At 37.9% G+C, this 20,142-nt stretch overlaps 1 protein-coding gene across 1 annotated transcript in view; it reads left to right on the top strand.

The window, feature by feature from the left end:
• Positions 1-16,139, top strand: part of LOC126354452 (uncharacterized) — a 205,587-nt gene extending 189,448 nt beyond the window's left edge. Inside the window, exon 16 of the mRNA XM_050004146.1 lies at positions 15,975-16,139. The gene's annotated coding sequence lies outside the window, so the exon portion shown is untranslated. The remainder of the gene's footprint in view (positions 1-15,974) is intronic.
• Positions 16,140-20,142: the final 4,003 nt, after the last annotated feature.

Below are 20,142 nucleotides of genomic sequence, written 5' to 3'. Positions count from 1 at the left end.
GAATCTATATGATCATTTACCTTTAGAAGTTCATCTGCAAGCATTTGTTGAGTTGCTGTGTTTCCCATGAGCATCCTTCAGCAATTTCCCTTGCAATAGTAATGCACAAGTGCATCGGAGAGTTTTACAGTAGTTCCATGTAAGTTTACAAATAATTCATGACGAGACTTTATTTTTATGCCACTACTAAGTACATTACAAATGAAAGAATTGGCTTTCATTGATTCTTCACCATTTCGAGGACATCTACATTTTACAGGTATTGTTTCAGTTAACCCTTGCCAGTATATATCTTGTTCTTTTTCTGTACCAGAGTTGTTTACATGGATTATTACTATTTGCTGATGTTCAGTAAAATAGTTGAAGCAATGTTTCTTGCACCTTAAAATGAAAATATATTGTCATAATAAAAGAATATCATAACCTCTTCAGCTACCTGCATGGAGATCCAGTTGCACTTGCAAGAACTTCCTGCCCTTTGTGATTCTTATGAGCCAAACATTTAATTTCATCTTTCTTAATGACGTTTCTCTTATACAGGCCTTTGTTTATCAGCCCTTTTCTCTTTTTTGATACACTTTCTCCCATTAATTTGTGTTTATGTCTTCAAGCAACAATGCAATCATCAGTACCTAAAAGAAACCAAGCACCCAGTGGTACTAACTGTGAAAATGTTTTACTCTACCATTTTGACAGTATTGTTTCTTTAGCAAAATGTGCAAAGTTCAGGACTGCAAGTTCAAGGGGAACTGTCATGTTATTATAACATACAGAATATATGAAATTTAGATCCATTTGTTGCTAAATCCAACAAATGACATCTAAAGAATTAGAAACTGTTGAAAATTCATTTTTGTCAAAAGACAGGCTTGGTCCCTGTTGCACATTTCTGATTGAATTGTACATCACAGACACATAGTGTTTGTTGTTGAAGGTATTGTTTTGTAAATATGGAGGAAAATTCTCAAACTTCTTCAAGAAACTTCTTTACTGCAGAAAAATATCAAAGTTGTGAATCATCCAGAAAGCAAACAAAAAGAAACATTATAATTCTGAGTGCTTGAAGGATCTTGAACACAGAATTCTGCACACCATAGTTGTCCAGAAAGCTAAGAAATAGCAAGGGACATATTCAGATGTTAAACTTTCAAAACATAGTATTGTCATAATTACCTTGATAACTAACACTGTAGAGAATACGTCATGCAGCAGCTGATAATTCACAATCACCTGGTAATGGCAGTTAGGCGGTACAGCAAATTTGACTATGTGCATGAACTGTCGGATCAGGCTTTGCTTAGTATGACGCAAACATACATATTACAGATCATTGAGCATGGATTTGAACAGTTTTCTGTGTGGATGACAGTTTCATTAGTGCACAGGCTTTAAATTCACTTTTATTCAATGCTAAAGAAACTAACAACACAGATAGTGTATGCAGTCATAAACAAAATACATTAACTCAAAAGTTAGACTTACCACCGTTTACTTGACACTGTCCTTTGTGGATGTGGTATACTGTTACCTTCATCAGACTTTTGCACAGTCTTATCCATCCACATATTTTGGGATGTACACTTTGAGGTGGAGTCAGACCATGATGCAACTCAGCATTGTGCATGTTAACAAACATTGCCAAAGATGATGGAAGAGATAACTGAAAAAGAATTTGAAAAAGTCACTGGACTAACTTGGGACTGAACTCCAGTCCTTTCATACAACAGTCCAGCATGTTGCCATTGAGACCCAACATTTTGTTATTGGCTGATAAATGCTTTCTCTAATTGACTTACATGTGCTTACTATTTCTGTTCACTGATGAGCTGCAGCTGTCCTAACAGTTTAATCACGTACTTGGTTTTAATACAGATTGTGTAGTTATTGTTAATTAAGTCTATAGAACACTTTTGTTGGATATTTTCAGTCATTATTGACTCCTGTCAAACTCCCTACACTTAACTGTTCACTGTAAAAAGTGCAGATTTTGTTTTCACACTCTGCTGCTAAGTGTCTAAGAGAAAGTTTTAAACTTTCTCATGTTAATTAGGACTCATCTCCAAGAGTTCATATGGGAGAACTTTTGTTGATACTCTCTTTAATTTAACCTTAATGACTCAAAAAAAAAAAAAATGAAATGTCATCCATTTGTGTCAGTGAAATGTCGGAAAACTTGTCAAACAAATGCTAGCCAAAGAACCTGAGATGGAAGTAAACAGGCAATTTGTCAACTGCAATTGTACTTGCCTTTATATGATGAAATCCTGGTAGTTTTAGCTAATCCTAGTTTGAAACTTCGTGGCAGATTAAAACTGTGTGCCAGACCCAGACTCAAACTCAAGTTTGAGTCTCGGTGCAGCACACAGGTTTAATGTGCCAGGAAGTTTCATATCAGTAAACAGTCCACATCAGAGTGAAAATCTTATTCAGGTAATACTAGTTCATTGTGAAATAATCTGAGATTAACATGTATACAATGGAGATATGTGACTTCCTCTTGATCCAAGTTCATTTTTGTCTAATATAAACTGCTTTATGCAGATGACTGAACTTTCAGTATCTCAACTACAGATATTGGGGAAGAGAAGAGGCACATCTACCTGAATTTTAAAACACTTTTGTGCCATCCCACTTAGTTTATGGGTGTACAGTGTGTGTGGATCAATGAGACCTGGATATGTCAAAGAGATGGACAGTGTTTACCACGGGAGTACTAATATAGCCAGCCAGTCATGCTGCGTTATCATACCATTCATAGACACTGGGCTGAGGCTACCAAGCAAAAATTTAAACATAATGCATCAGACTTATAATTTTTTGCTTACTTTGATTTATCATTCTCCATTTAGGACAAATTTTTACATCTTTGAACTACTTTTGACTTAGCATTAATAAGCTCACACTATTGTGTTCTAAACCCAAAAATGCATACGCATCCAACATGCAACATGCTCATAATGCCAACAGGCGAATAGTGACTTTTGAGCCCACATTAATATTGGCTAAGAGAGTACTTGGTTTCTAGGACTCAGATTATTCACTGTTTTAACACAGATTCCAAAGTCTTCATTACATAACTAGTTTGCTTGGCACTGTGGTAACTACTTGTGTATGTTAAGTCCTATCCTAGATTTTGGCGTAGGAAGGTGATTAACTGTCTTAAGATTGTGGAATGTGGCCAGTATGCCAATACTGTTAAAAGAAAATCTATAAGGCCTGGCTGGGGAGTTACCATGTGTAGAAATGTTGAAGGTGTGCAAGTCCCAGAAAATCAGTATACCAGGCCATATGAAATAATATTGGGAATAGTGGGCTGAGGGAACTCAGGCAGCGACACATCCAGCTAGTTCTCTTCCCACACCTTGATACACTAAATTGGCTAGATAGACAATGATGCTGACCTTGTAAACATAACTGCTTCTAAAAAATAACAAATAAAAATAAAAATAAAACATATGAATTGTCAGATGTGTTAGCAGAGTTGAAAGAAAAAAAAAGTTATAAGTTTAGGTGTGTTATATCAGGGTCATCAGAAGCACTGAGGAAAAATACAGACTAAATAGATTTAAAATCAGATCATCTGTTTTGCTACACAGCTAGAACAGCTCTATAGAGAGTTATTCATGGCAAATCCCACAACAAGGTCATAAAGGGGAATTCTGAGGTGAAGGTAGTACAAAACTAAAATATTATTCTTAATTATGACACTTTGGACAAGATTCTGGTGCTAGAAAACTACAGATGTCATATGTCAGTATAATTTGATGAGAAGGAAAACATGTTTTCCTGAACACTTTCTTGTAGAAAATAACAAATAGGAAATGGTTTGGTTAGCACAAAATCGAATTAAAAATGAAACTGCCGATGTTTTATCAAATACAGCAAGCTTCCAAATTATCCTTGTTAATGGGGACCAAGACTGCATAAATAACAAAAGAAAAAAACATAGACTATCCAAAATACACGTTTTTACCAGAAACCGGTATTTACTGTACCTACAAAACATTCTGCATTTGAAAGCTCACTGCATTACTTATGTATTATGAAAAGGATAGATTGCTATCCACCATATAGAGGAGATTTTGAGTAGCAGACAGGCACAACAAAAAGAATACTACACATTTAATCTTTCAGCCAAAAAGACTTCTTGTGGAAACACACACACATTCTCAAAACTCATACGTACATGACCACTTTTTCTGGCCACTGTATCTGGACTGAGCCATAACTGTGGTTGATGGGAGTAGCAGTCTGGCATAGGTGGTGAGGGTAAGGAAGAGACATGGGAAGGGAAGGGGGAGGGGTGTCAGGGTAAGGGGAGGGGGAAAGTGTACTGCTGCTTGTGGGAGCATGCAGGGCCATGGTGGAGACAGGGTAGGGTTGTTTGGTCCAGTTGAGAAGTTTGGAGGGGGCGGGGCAGGGGTTGAAGAGAACTAGGGTCGGGGGCAAAAGACTAGTGGATGTGCTGGCAGAGTGGAAAGCTGTGTAGTGCTTGAGTGGATGCAGATGCAAGGAAAAGGGTAGCAAGGAAAGGGGTAGGTAGGGAGATTTCCTACCTGCACCGTTCAGAAAGCTGGTGTTGCTAGGAAGAATCTAGATGGCACAGCTCTCTTTTGGTGACAGTCTGTCAGTGGCCATTCAATTAGACAGACAGCTTATTGGTTGTTATGCCCACGTAGAGAGCAGCGCAACATTAGCAACTTATGTGTAGACCACATGGCTGCTTTCATAGGTAGCCCTGCCCCTTGATGGGTAAGAGATGCCTGTGACCAGATTGGATTAGGTAGTGATGGGAGGATGTATGGACAGGTCTTACATCTAAGTCTGTTGTAGGGATCTGAGTGCTGAGGCAAGGTATTGGGAAGCGGATGGAATAAGGGTCGACAAGGATATTGTGTAGGTTTGGTGGGTGGCGAAATACCACTGTGGTAGGGGTGGGAAGGATTGTGGGAAGAATGTTCCTCTTTTTAGGGCATGACAGGGGGTAGCTGATAACCTGGTGGAGAATTTGATTCAGTTCCACTAGTCCTGGGGGGAGTGCTCCTTTATGGCTGGACTGTGAATATGTAGCAGATGGTAGATGACTGCCTAGACAAGGCATGGGAGATCTGTTTCTGTACAAGATTGGGAGGGTAGTTTCATTCTCTGAAAGCCTCACTGAGGCTCTTGGTATATTTGAAGAGGGGCTGCTATCACTATAGATGCAACAATCATGGGTGGCGAGATTGTACGGAAGGGATTTCTTGTTTTGGAATGGGTGGCAGCCGTTGAAGAAGAGGTTTGTTGGTGATTAGTGGGTTTTATACAGGTAAAGGCACTGATATAGTCATATGTAAGGTGGAAGTCAACACAGAGAAAATGTATTGTTAGACTGAGAATGGCTGATGAATATGTTGACATAGGGTCATCTAGAGGGAGCCATCTAGAGGAATCCTTCCTAACTAAACAGAATCCCAAACACCTCATCTGATTCAGTTTAAAAGAGGACATCTTTGTGATCTCCACTTCAACAGCTGCCACACATTCCATACCAAGTAGTCTCTTCCATGAAATGAAATGATCGTATGGCAATGTTGGCCGGGAGGCCCCATGCAGGTAAGTTCGGCCGCCGTATTGCAAGTCCTTTTTAGTTGACGCCACTTCAGCGACTTGCAAGTCAATGATGATGAAATTATCATGAAGAACACACAACACCCAGTCATCACAAGGCAGAGAAAATCTCTGACCCCACCGGGAATCAAATTCGGGACCCCGTGCGCAGGAAGTAAGTCTCTTCCATACAACCTAGTCACCCATGGTTGTCACATCTGTAGTGCTGACTTTGCAAGTTTATTGAAAGGAAGTGCTGGATTCCTTATTTGTCTAGACTGCACCTCCTCCATATCAGATACACCATACTCTACTTCTCAGACAATGACACCAAATGTCAATACTGAAAGCTTTGACATCTACAGCAATAGTTTCTTCCACAATTACTCCACAGATCTCCAAAAACAGAAATCCCTGGGCAGTCTGCTCCTTTCACCCTCTTGCTAATAAGGCTCCCACTTCTAAAATTCTTAGAATCACCCCTCTCCCTCCTCCCTGTCAACCGATAGACCTACGACTTGGATATCTCAATATTTCACCAATGCTACAACTCTCTCATGTAAATTCCCGAATTGAGATCATCGGTTTCTGATAACCAGTCACAACAGACAGAGGCATTGGCTGTGTGTGTGTGTGTGTGTGTGTGTGTGTGTGTGTGTGTGTGTGTGTGTGTGTGTGTGTATATGTGTGTGTTTTTGTTTTCTATTTCTGCAGAATCATTGTTTTGTCCAAAAACTTATATGTTTAGTCTTTTCATTGTAGATGTCTGTAACTCAACACCTTTGATGAATTGCAGCAATCTATCCTTTTCATAATAGTGTTCTTATTCCACCCTGAACTTTCCATTGTTTGTTTTTGTTTATGTATATTTTTATAACTTTCTGGTTTTACTTATTTTCTTTATAGGTTTTGGTATTTCCTTATTTTGTTAAGTTTGTTGTTTGGTATTAACATAATTTTCTAGATAAATTTATTTACTTATTTGTACTGACATCTGGAACTACGACTGTGTCATTATGCTCAGCAATGCAAATAATAACCACCTCATTTGTCTACAGCATTTGCGGAAAGAGGCAACATTCTGCTAAGCACTACACTATGTGAGAATCTGGAGACATGTATCAGCCGATGCAATACTCTACAAAAACATTTACATGGACTATGTTAGCACGCTATTCTATTCCTTCAAGGTCTTGCATAAATTGTTGCTATGACACATATGGCTTGCTCCTTGCATAGGGTTTACAATTAACCCTTTCCATTTTTAACGTCTGTGGAATCCCTCCTTGCCCATACCTTTTTTTAACGGAATTGCACTTCTGGTTAAATTTAATGATCTGATTCTACACTGGGTATCAACAGTTGCCTGTTGACTATTCTAATTGAAATAACAGCATTTCAAGATGCCTTCACAATATCATCCAGTTTATTTTATTCCATTCCTAAAATGCTAAGGAGGTGCCTCCTCACAACAGAGACTGTCCATACATTACAAATTCTGTAAGTTAGGCTCAAAGTTCTAGCATACTTGTCATGCCTGTATATGTGGATGAGATTAGTTTGTCTGCATCAGCAACAGCACCCCTTGGCCAACTTTGGCAACATAAGGATGTGAAGTAGAAAATGACAACAAAGAATTACATCTGACACCTTTATGATGGTCTGTATGCATGATTTGTCAACTGAATTGTAGCTACAGGGTACTGAAATTGTTGCCAAGGACAATCTGTCTGCAGGTACTTGAATCTGTGATTGTGATCTTGCATGCTGTACAATCTGTGAAATGTGTGAAGGTAACTTCATTTGTATGCAATTGCTGCTGATAAAATTTCACAAAATATTAATTGTATGTTTTGGTGTCAGGCTAAGATAACTCACTTTTAAAACCTTGCTATTTGTATATCAGTTTTGTTCTACAGTCCAAATGGCATGATGGACTTGTTTTCAGGAGTGTACGTTTCACATCCCCATCAGAAAATCCAGATTTAGATCTACTAGGATTTTGTTAGTTCATTTCAGTGACTGCAGGGATGTTTCATACTTAAATAAAGCAATTGATTCCTGGTTCAGTCACTCTCTGGATGAGTTGAATGACCCATTTCTCCAACCTAATAACAAATTTTCCTTCACTGCACCTCTGTTCTCTCTCACTTACTTGCTTTCAACAATCCTACTTGTCCACTTCATTATCAAATTTTGCTTCAGAACCTTTCATTGATCATATCAATATGGAACAAAAGAGTTTTAGAAAGAGAGTTATGATTGTACTCGCTTTTTCACAATTATGATATGTTGCGGATCATAAACTAAACATCAGAATAAATTCATGCAAGGTTTGTAATACTGTCACTTTGTGTCTTTGCTGTAAATATCACTGTATTATTATCATCTGTTCACAAATCTGTATAATTTTTCACTATTTGTAATAATGATGAATATTTTTCTATGTGTGGTTTATGTATAAAAGAATGTTTGTCCTATTATTGATTCATAAATACAGATTAATAGATAAAAACGTATTGTTAGGAAGGAAAAGCTGAGAGAAGCCCCTCTGTGTATAGGAGGTACTCAGTGCACCAAAGTAAAAGAGATAATGGTGTGTAATGAGGAAGCCAAGAGAAGAATGGCCATCCAGTAGTCAGGTGCTAGCCTTTAGTCTGCCCACACCTTGGAGTGTCTAATGTCTGCCACTTCTCAAAACGCTAAAAGTCATCAAATGTTCAAAATGTCTTTCCAAACTTGGTTATTCATAATGAATTGGTTTTGGGCAATATTCTTCAAGCTATTAAATACTGAAGAACAGAAGTGACACATTATAAATCTTATCATTTACAATATGAGAATTGAAAATATAAGTAATTATTTTGATTTGTCTTGTTTCTCAATGATGAATACATTTTCATCTCATTGTCAGCACAGCAGTGTTGAGGTACTTAAGATTCCTTAAGAATGCAGAAAGTTATTGGGCTTGTCAACTGTTGAATTTTTAACACTAGCAATATAAGTCACAGGATATGATGTTCACTTATGTCACATTTATTCAATACTTACCATATGTTTATCTTTCAAGTAACAATTACAGACACAACACAAAATGTGTGTGATACAAACTCAACTTACACTTCTCTGTTCCTATCAACTACACACAACAAACACCTCTCATGACTAACTAAAAGAACAAAAATTATTTATGCAAAATGAGCTTCTTTTACATCTGTCCTTTCCGAGGACCATTCTATTTTTGAAAGCAGAAATCATAATCCACTACTGGCTTGCTGGGCCTATCATAGCTTCACCAGAGCCCCATTAGCTGTCACTTTTCAGGGTTCCTGTAGGACCTTCACAGCTATCATAGTGGTCCCGGGGCACACACAGTCCCCACTGGACCTCGGTCCTACAAGCAATCCCCTAATTCACGCCGTTGCCCATCTCCTATGACTTGGATGAAGGGTTGGGCTTGTGGGAGAAAACTGCAGGAACAGCACTATGAATATGGAATAGCTATACTAATGACCTTCCTGGACATAGAAAAAGCATATGATAGTGTACATAGAAGCAAAGTGTAGAAAGCCTTGGAGAACAGAGGAGTAGCAAAACAGATTATTTGAAGGATAAGGTAAATGTACATGGAAGTGTGAACTGTGTGAAACGGGAGGAGAGAAATCATCTTGGACTGAACAGAAGAATGGCTTGAGGCAGGGGAGTGCACTTTCACCATTACTCTTCATTGTAGTGATAGATGATACAATGAGTGCAGTAGCACAAGTAATTGGTGAAAGGAAGATGAAAGCTATGGTGTTTGCAGATGATCTGATGATTTGGGGGAATAAGGAGGAGGAAGTACAAGAGCAGTTGGACATATGGGAATGAACAGTGCAAGAATATTGGATGAAATTTACTATGAGTGGGATGATTATCACAACAAGAAAGAAGGAGAGAGGAACAACTGGAATAACAATTGGTGAGGAATGACTGAGGAGAGTGGAGAGGTTCAAGTACCTAGGAAGCCTGATACAGGAAGATGGAAAAAATGACAGAGAAATAAACAAGCAGGGTAGAAAAGCAGAAGCATTTCAGAAAAGTGTCAGAAGCCTGATATGGAGCAAGGATGTACCCAAATCAGTGAAAGGTTATATACCGGTCATACTATGTCCCAATCCTGACACATGCATGAGAAACTTGTGTTACGGAAGGAAGAGAGAAACAAATAAAAGCTATTGAGATGAAAATCTTGAGAAACAGTATTGGAATGACAAAGATAAACAGGTTAAGAAATGAGAGGATCAGAGAGCTAATGAAGGTGGAACTATTACAGGAGGAGATAGAGAAATCAAGGCTGAGATGGTATTGACACGTTAAAAGAATGGAGGAGAACAAGATACCCAGGAGGATACACAAGATGAAAATGGAAGGAAAGAGACCAAGAGGAAGACTGAGAGACAGATGGCTGAAAGGAGTAGAGGAATGCGTCCAGAATAAAGGAGAAGACTATTTGTTAGTTCCATTAAAAGTGGAAGCAGAGTTGAATTATATGCAATTTTACTGGAAATAAGCCTCAGATGGGCAAACAACCAGTTTACTATGTAGCATTGAATGTTTTCACAGTGCTCTATGATGTTTGGACATGGAAGGAACACTGAATCACACTTATGAAATATTAAGCAACACAACTGCTGCCATGGCTCTACACATTGTTGTGTCCAGGCAATGTACCACTTCATTATATATATATATAGAATTGCATGAATCAATGTCTCCTATGCTGCATCTGATACATTTGTGCAGTTTTATTCTCTTGTGTTCCAAGGCAGTTATTAACCTTAATCATGCAGCCAGTGCTAGGATCCTATTCCTAATTCTTGTAAAAGTTATCTGAGTGTCAGTAATGTTGAATCTAATTATAAACAGGTTGTTTGATTTTCATTGTGGTTATTACTATTATTATTATTATTATTATTATTATTATTATTAGTAGTAGTAGTAGTAGTAGTAGCAGTAATAGTAGTAATAGTAGCATTACTAACAACAACAATAACAAATGAAGTGGTAAAAACATTAATAAAATCACCAGGAAAATTAAGTTAGTTAAATTGCATAATATGATTAAAAATTTGCATGTTGAAGAAAATAATTAGAATCCTATTTGATTTTGTTTTGAAGCTCCTCTGAAATAAGAAATTGATACAAATATTGAGTATAGCGTAACATCCTTCTGCTTGAAGAGTATTTCTAAAAAGTGTTCCCAAGAGTTATTGTATTGAAAGGCACCCCACATTCTAGGAGGTGGTTTGCTCATTGTTTGAATGGATTTCGTAAGAGAAATATTCTTTCAAAGTTAGACAATTCAGTCAGAAAATATTTCTCTGAGGGAGAGGTTTGCTAGTCTGTTACTGTCTCATCATAGATAACTATGTACAAACTGTTTACAGTGACAGATACTGCTTTTGAATCTATACTTTCATGTCTAAAATACTGTTGTGTAATGGAGACAAAACCAATAATCCAACTAGTCATACAATACAGTATTTGAGTCTTTTGTGATATTTGTTTTATGCACATTTAGCTGTGGTCCAAGGCATATTTATCTGCCTTATGTTTCAATTTCCAATGCTCCATGCAACAGTCAATTCATGACATCATCAGATTACTGAACAAGATTATAGAATCGCGTCAATGTGCAATGTGTTATGGAGCTTGTAGGGGAGAAAATTTCATGTTTTTGTTTTATTTAGCACTTACCTAATTCCAATCCTCCTTTTCTGTTCATGGTGCATTTGTGCTTTTGAATTTCTTGGCTTCTCTAAGAGGTACAGAGGAGTCATAGAAATTGGTCTCTAGGAGATACAGAGAGAACATATAAATCACTGAAATAGGGATGTTTACCCTTGGATTTCTGTAACCCTGTTGATGAAAACATTTCTCTCCTTGCAAGATTTCCTTTTATCCATCCTTGTCTTGTAACAAAATCAGTCTAGAGTTTTTTTTATCTGATAGTATCAGAGGAACTAGCCTTGCAAGACTAGCATAGCAGTCTCATCCCTGTCAATATTTCTTAGAGTTCAAGTCATGGGTGTGTTATTCTCTTCATAGGTGCTCATTGGCTCTTACTATACATTAGTTATAGGCAATTGTACATACTATTTATGTGTAAGGGGGTGCCATATGTGCGCTCCAATGTGTCACAAGAATGTGAATATTGGAGCTCACTTTGATCATCATCTGGACTCATCTAGGAACAGTATTCTTAGATAACTTAGGATTGGTTGATAACCATGTTCACCATTTAACAACTACACTGTAGTGAGTGAGGCAGCATCTGATCCTAACTCAGTCTTAGCAACTAAATACCTCAAAGTAGGATTTTTTTACAATAGGAATTTATGTCATTGCAATGAGAGGGTTATGAAGGCCTACAGAGGCTCATAACAAGTTCCTTTTAGTTCCCGCTGCTTCCAAAAATTTTCAGTGATGTGTTACTGACCCACCAAAAAATCTGTCCTCTTTCAAGTTCCATCCAGATTATATTTAAATACCCTGTATTAGTGACTAATTTTGATAATATAATCATTCTTGTTTCATTAGCAAAGATAACTCATAATATAGTAGAACTTGGCTGCCCTTCTTTTCAGTTCCTGCAGTGAAGTAATGTATATGTATTGGTGCAGTAAGGATGCAGCTGTAGGAAACTGGGACAGATAAGTGAGTGCCACATATTGGGGTGTTGCTGAAAGTGTTGCTGAAAGCAGAGAAGGGCTGCCAGCAAGCCTGAGAATAAGTTTGATTCAATAAACTGTCTTTTGTCTTGCTTTAATTTCTTCTTCAATTTTATTGTAATCAATATTTTAGCAGAAGAATTGAGTAAGGTTGCATAATCAGGATGGAGAGTGAACTGCAGAAAGGCTTGAGTAATATCTGCAGTGATGACAGTTGGTTGAAACAGAATCTCATAATCATGTCAGTCAAATCACACAGCAAGCTAGACCTAAGTTCCAAAATGTCATCAATAGAGGGGGCACCCTCTTAGTGCTACTTAGTGCAAAGATCCATGAAGACTGTTCATCATTTACTGCTCCCTCGCCTGTCTCTCTCAAGTAAGTGGTGAAACAAATAGCACAACTCTTTGGATTCATCCGTGAGAGTCCGTTCTACATGATCTTTTTTAAACATATCAAAATCAGATTGCCACAGACTCATCTCAGACCATCAATTCTCAATACTCTTCTCTCCAAAGCATTGAAATGCATCTCAATTTTGTGAAAGTTGTGGGTCTAGTGACAGTAGATTTTCAAGGGAGGCAAACTACTCATCTCTGGTCTTCAAGCATTTAAAGGATGTGGAACCCTTCCAGGATCACTAACTCAATAATTTTTATTGAGCAGTGCTGATCCTATTGCTTCTAAGTACCAGAAGTGATGTATAGTGTCATCATTTGGCTCTTAAAAGGCTAAGTAAATGAGAGTAACAGCTCTGTACATTCTAAACTTCCAGCAGGACTTCCACTGGGAATTTCCCTAAATTTAGAGAGCAACAATGCCAGAGACAGAAATATGTGTTGGAGACATGTTGTCTACTATCTACCAGTAATGACCACTCTTTTTTAATACATATCAAAATCAGATTGTTATAACACATCTTTTGGCATGCTGACACAGTCAGATGTTTCATGAAACAATGTAAACCCTTGAAGGCAGCCAGCTTGGCATGAATGTTCATCTGTCCACTTTTTAGCAAGTCAATCCACTTCTTAGCAAGAGTTGTGGATATTGAAGCATCTACTGACAAAGGCTGAGTGTTGATCACCTGTAAGTTTATCCTATCAATCAGGAGTTGGCTGATGAAGGTGGACTGCCTGCCAGCATTCAGGAATACAGTGTGTGAATCTGCTGTCATTTGTGGGCCCCATCCCATACATATCTCATTTAAAAGTCAATGAAACTTGCATGTCACACTACAACATTTCTCACTGAACTATTGATTGGGCAGTGGAAATATCATATGCTTCAAGACAGCCAAAAAGTGATCAATTATGGTTCCTTTTTCAGTAAGCATAGGCATCTCCTTCTTTTTTTGAACAGCCTGACAGCATGACTGCAATTAATACAAAGATGTCTTAACATAGTATCTTGATACACTGGGGAACATCCTTTACCACCTTGCAGTTTTGTGCCAAGTAGCCGTGTTGTTCGCAAAATACAGAGCAAGGCTTATGGTACACCAAACTTGTGTTTTGTACAATGTTGCTTAGAATTAATATTAAGAACAGTGACAACAAGGAACGCACTCATCAATGACTTGTCTTTGAGTACCTTTTAGGCATTGAGCATTCCATCAATTCCTTCCCCTAAAATTCCCTTCATTGTAGTGCATCTCCTTTGGATAATTTTTTCTCCTGATGGGGATTATCCAATGCTGGAGAACGTACTTGGGGAAGATACACAGTATTTCTGGGGTCAGAAATTTGCAATAGACATTTGTAATTACAGTCAAGGACATCTGAGCTTGAATATCTTTATTGAATTTTGCAGGGTTTCAGGACAATAAATTCGAATAGATCTCACCTCCTGTAAATAACGTGTTTGAGTTTTTTTTCTGTGATAGCAGTCTCCATATCTTGACTGAAGAACTTGCTTGTACTCTTGGGAGTCATGTCAATCACTACAGTGCCAGCAACCAGTTGTTTGGGCTCATCCTCAATATACCCTAGAAGAGGCATATACTTATTAGTAGTAAACTTGGATACATTACTGTTGACAGACCTTTCAAATTGTTTCTAAAACATTGACTAACTCTCAGTATCTCCAGAGTAAAATTCAAGTTTAATAGGTGGCAGTTCACCAGTATGACAGATCAGACTGGCAGGTAAGACTGGTTCACTGAAAAGTATTGGAACTTAAAAACCGCATGTATCTCCTTGTCAATATATTTGTCACAGAGAGCTAGATCCATATTATACCCTCATCCAGCAAAAAATTTGGGAGTGCAATCAAACTGAGATAGAAGCAACAGAATTTCTTACAGGCATCCATTATGATATTCAGTGTCCTTGAGTGCTGTTTCATAGGATATTTCCACAATTGCAAATACAAGTTGTGAGATGTGGCTTCTCTGACCAGGCCATCTTCTTTTCAGTTATGGGAAGGAGAGGTTGCTGCTCACCTTAAAGATGACGCATTGAGTTGTATACAGGCACATCAAAAAGACAGTTACGCCTTAGGCTTTTGGTAATGCTTTCACCAGAAAAGGAAAACACGCATGTGTTCACACAAGCAAGCACAATTCACACACATGTGATCACCATATCAGGCTGCTCAGGCTAGACATAGAGAGCTAAATCCATATTATAATCCTTATCCAGAGAAAATTGTGGGAAGTGTCATCAAACTGAGTTAGAAAGGACAGCACTTCATACAAGCATCCATTATGATATTCAATGTCTTTGTATGGTGTTTCATAGCCTTTTTGTTGTGCCTGTCTGCAACTCAACATGTCATCTTTATGGAGAATAGCAATATATCCTTCCCATAATCAGTGATATTGCAGCATGGACTTTCCAGTGTTTGATTTCAAACCATGTAACTCTTCATGAGAGATTGTTGCTATCAGTATTCAAATAATATGCTGTGTACTGTCAAATGTTCTTCAGCTACTTCAAGTGAAAAAAGCATGACTATGTGGTGCAGCAGGTGGTAACAAAAACTGACTCATTGATGGCCAGAGGTGTTAGTGTCCACAGTGTGTAACTATGACAAACAAAAGGGGATGTCCATAGCAATATGGTCACATCTCAGTTCAGGCAAAGTGCTTCCTAAAATTTCTTTAAGGCAACGATGAATTTAGTGGGCCATAGTAATTCTCTTCTATGCAAGGTACAATCCACAGCATCCAATCATGTGTCATAGCTTCTGTGATGCTGCAGCTGCTCCGCCTGCCTTTGGTGGCAAGAGCTACCAACAATAGGCAACAAACCTCCTTTTCTCAGATTTTGGCATCAAAAACTATCATTGATCTGTGAGAAGGATGGGAGTGACTGTGTGTTTCATATATAACATATTATTATGAAAATGAGAAGTCAACAAAAGATACTCTATTAACATAATACAAAGAAAAAAATCCTTCATATCAAGACTGTTATGTACAAATCCTTCTCTCTTCTAGAGATAAACTAGGAAATCAGCCAAGTCCTTTTCAAAAGAACCATTGTGGCATTTGCAATTTTTGTCATGTAGGGAAACAATGGAAAATTTTAATCTGAAATGTGGAATCCAAATTGTTGCATGAAGTCACTAGGAATATTACAAAACACAGTTACTATTTTATTTTAACTAAAAAGCAATGATATTGTTTAAATGTAGCCTCAGCCATGTAAACAGGTGCTCTTTCCACAGATGCTGGAGAAAGAGATGAGCAGCACTTACGAGCCCGCAACGAACTTCCCAGACCATTGCCTGTGTGGAGTGGGAGGCAAAAAATCTTCATCAAGTAGCTTTGTGTAATCACATTCCAAATTTGAGTGAACCTTACTGTCAACTTATTCAAGAAGATTTTGTTTTTTTGCATTAAATTTGATTATTGAAATTTCCGAATAAATAAATTCATTTCACCAAAAGCTGTTGGAAGTGCATTTAGTCCTATAGATTATGCAGGGTGAATCAGAAGAATAGTTACATATTTCAAGATGTGGCAAGGTAGATAACTCTGACCTGAAAAAGTCTGCTTGTGTTCTGAAAGATTTCTTTCATTATATAACATAATGTGACAGTTCAAGACACTAACTGAAGTCCAAAGTGCCATAAGAAGTTATTTATTTGTGTTTTATGTGTTTAAAGTCAACAAGAGTCACAAAACTCATTGTTGTCAATGGAAAACAGTTTTAATAAGAGAAAATGAAATCCAGTAGTCAAAATATAACAGAGGCCTACTAATGGTAATTATCATGGTGTGGCCTTATTGACAACACAGTGGAGAAGCAGGATGTATCAGTCCTTAGCTATGTGGCACACACCATTTCTGTCACTGTGCAATAACTAACACACTTGGAAAATGTTCCAAAAGATGTAAGCAGTCTTACTTTACCCAAGTGCAGTGGCAACAACAACATACAGCTGTATGTGCCAGATGTTGGATCTACACTCAGGAGAAAGATATTATGTAGTTAGCTCCCTCTTCTCCTTTTTTAGCTTTCATACCACACCAGTATGACTACAGCTCACAGTAGTGTCCCTTCAGTAGTAGATCATGTTGACTTAGACATCAGCCAGGATTAATGGACAAATACTTTCCACGCATTATCCATTTTTTAACTGATACCAAACTGGACTTTTGGATCAACCGACAGTTACTTGCCAAATGTTATCTTTTCTTATACATCACTCAAGAACTGTTAAAGTACATACAGTCACTTACCAAGAGTATTTCTTCTTATAACTGACCATAGAGTGTCATTGCTTAGCAACTATCAGACTGTAATCTTTATGTTATGCGCAGAAATTTTGTCTGTTTTCAACGTATGCTATTGCCAATAAGGAGTAAAGTTTTTTTTTTTTTTTTTTTTTTTTTTTCCCCTTGAGAGACGGTATTGCTTCATGCACCACACAACCATCACAACCAACGTCACTAATTTTGGGCTTACTGGGCACACAGTTAGTGACAATATGACAAAATACAATACACGTAATATTTGGTCCTTATGTGTCCAGCCTTCTGTGGACTACAACAGAGAATACTGCATAATGGGAGTGAAATGAAAGGTAGGGCTATAGACAGACATATGCTGAATGAAACCCATGTGGCTGTTAAGGGAGAAATGTATGATACTTTCAACAATGGCTGTAGCAGAACGTTGTCACAGATCTCTCACAAAAGCCCCCAAAAGATCTGGTCATATGTAAAATGTTGTGAGTGGCACCATATTAATATATTAATGTCCAGGATTGGGAAATGAAACTAATGGTAGCAAAGCAAAAGCAAAAAAGCTGAACTCAGTTTTCAAATGTTCCTCCTATACAAAGGCAGGTCCAGAAGCATTGTTCCAATCCAAGTTTTGCACAATTGCAAAGATCAGTGATACAGACACCAGCAGAAAAATGCTCCCATTGAAGCACAAAAAGATGAATATGCTCCTGTTTATTTTAAAGACTCTGACTAGAAAGTTGGGTACCAGCCACCTCATTCCACCTTCCTCAACACCTTTACAAATGTAACTCACCTCTGATTCCCACAACCTTCCTTTACTGTAACTCCCTCATATCTACTTGACCATTGCTGCATTGCTTAAGTCAGTCATACCCATACACTCCCACTTGCCCATTTCCGCAAGAGAATACACTGTTAAAATTTGAGCAATCTGCTGCATTTAGTTATTTAAAAATCTTCTGCTGAGACTGAAAACTATTTCTGGATTTCTCGCAAACCTCCCAAGAACTAAATGGTTCCCCTTATGGTGCACCATAGACCACTTCTAATTCAAGAAGAACCAACCGATTTGCTCCATTTGCCTACGCTGGAGGAAGTACATAATATTCCAACTGTAGGATAGTTGCACTAAAATGATCCTTCTGTTGGGAACATAAATGGTCCCTAGCCCCTTGACCCTACCTTTCTGTCACAGGTGCACCCAAGTTATCATAGTTAAACCCAAGGCCCAGAAAAATCCCATTCACCTGCATGGCATTTTGGAACATTGTTGTTGTTATGGTCTTCAGTCCTGAGACTGGTTTGATGCAGCTCTCCATGCTACACTATCCTGTGCAAGCTTCTCCATCTCCCACTAACTACTGCAACCTACATCCTTCTGAATCTGGTTAGTGTATTCATCTCTTGGTCTCCCTCTACGATTTTTACCCTCCATGCTGCCCTCCAATACTAAATTGGTAATCCCTTGATGCCTCAGAACATGTCCTACCAACCGATCCCTAATTCTAGCCAAGTTGTGCCACAAACTCCTCTTCTCCCCCATCCTATTAAATACCTCCTCATTAGTTATGTGATCTACCCATCTAATCTTCAGCATTCTTCTGTAGCACCACATTTCAAAAGCTTCTATTCTCTTCTTGTCCAAACTATTTATCGTCCATGTTTCACTTCCATACATGGCTACACTCCATACAAATACTTTCAGAAAAGACTTCCTGACACTTAAATCTATACTCGATGTTAACAAATTTCTCTTCTTCAGAAAACCTTTCCTTGCCATTGCCAGTCTACATTTTATATCCTCGCTACTTCGAACATCATCAGTTATTTTGCTCCCAAAATAGAAAAACTCCTTTACTATTTTAAGTGTCTCATTTCCTAATCTAATTCCCTCAGCATCTCCTGACTTAATTCAACTACATTCCATTATCCTTGTTTTGCTTTTGTTGATGTTCATCTTATATCCTCCTTTCAAGATACTATCCATTCCGTTCAACTGCTCGTCCAAGTCCTTTACTGTCTCTGACAGAATTACAATGTCATTGGCAAACCTCAAAGTTATTATTTCTTCTCCATGGCTTTTAATACCTACTCCGAATTTTTCTTTTGTTTCCTTCACTGCTTGCTCATTTTGGAACATACTGGCAGCAAATGATTTTGCATGCATACTGGTTAGAGTCAGTGGCATTGAGACACAGCTCAAATCATTAAAACTGAACTAGCAGCAGGGCCTGATGTAATCCTTATACTCCAGATTTGCAACCCCTCTTTTAACCATTATATACCATAGATCCCTCAAACACAAAACTGTGTGTGGTGGTTGGAAGAAAGAACAGAGCACACTCATCTTCAAGAGGGGTGCATAACTCTTCCATAAAACTTCCACAAGATATCCTTGATATCCATTTGTTTTAGAATCTTAGAACATATTCTGAGCTCAAATGTAATGAGTTATCTCAAACAGAATGACTTTCTCTATGTTGCCCAGCATGAATTCTGTAAACAACAGTAACCTGAAACCCAACTTGTCCTTTTTTTCCTGTGATATCCTTAAAGCCATAGCTTAAGGCAGTTGGATAGATGTGGTACTGTCTGACTTCTGAAAAGAATTTGACTCAGAACTGCACCTATGCCTATTATCAAATGGAATATCAGATGAAATGTGTAAATTGTTTTGAGAATTTCTTGCTAGGGAGGGTGCAGCATGTTATCTTGGATGGAGAATGTAGAAGTAACTTAAGGCATGCCCCATGGAAGTGTGTTGAGACACTTGCTGTTTATGTTGTATATTAATGACCTTTCAGACAGTATTAATAGCAACCTCATCCTTTTCGCAGATGATGCATTTATCTAAAATGAAGTACTGTCTGAAGAAAATTGCAGAAATATTCAGTCAGATTGTGATAAGATTTCAAAGTGATACAGACAGTGACAGCTTGCTTTAAATGTTCAGAAGTCTAAAATTTTGCATTTAATAAAGTGGAAAGAAACATGGCATCTTGTGACTGCAATATTAAAGATTCACAATTGGGATCAAACAAATCATACTACTATCTGAGTGTAACAGTTTGCAGGGGTATGAAACAGAGCATTCACACAGACTCAATTATAGGTAAAGCATTGGTAGGCTTCAGTTGATTA

This window comes from Schistocerca gregaria, chromosome 3, assembly GCF_023897955.1.
Source record: "Schistocerca gregaria isolate iqSchGreg1 chromosome 3, iqSchGreg1.2, whole genome shotgun sequence".
Taxonomy (NCBI): domain Eukaryota; kingdom Metazoa; phylum Arthropoda; class Insecta; order Orthoptera; family Acrididae; genus Schistocerca; species Schistocerca gregaria.
The sequence above is the reverse complement of the archived record's forward strand: the minus strand, read 5'-3'. Positions and strand labels throughout refer to the sequence as shown.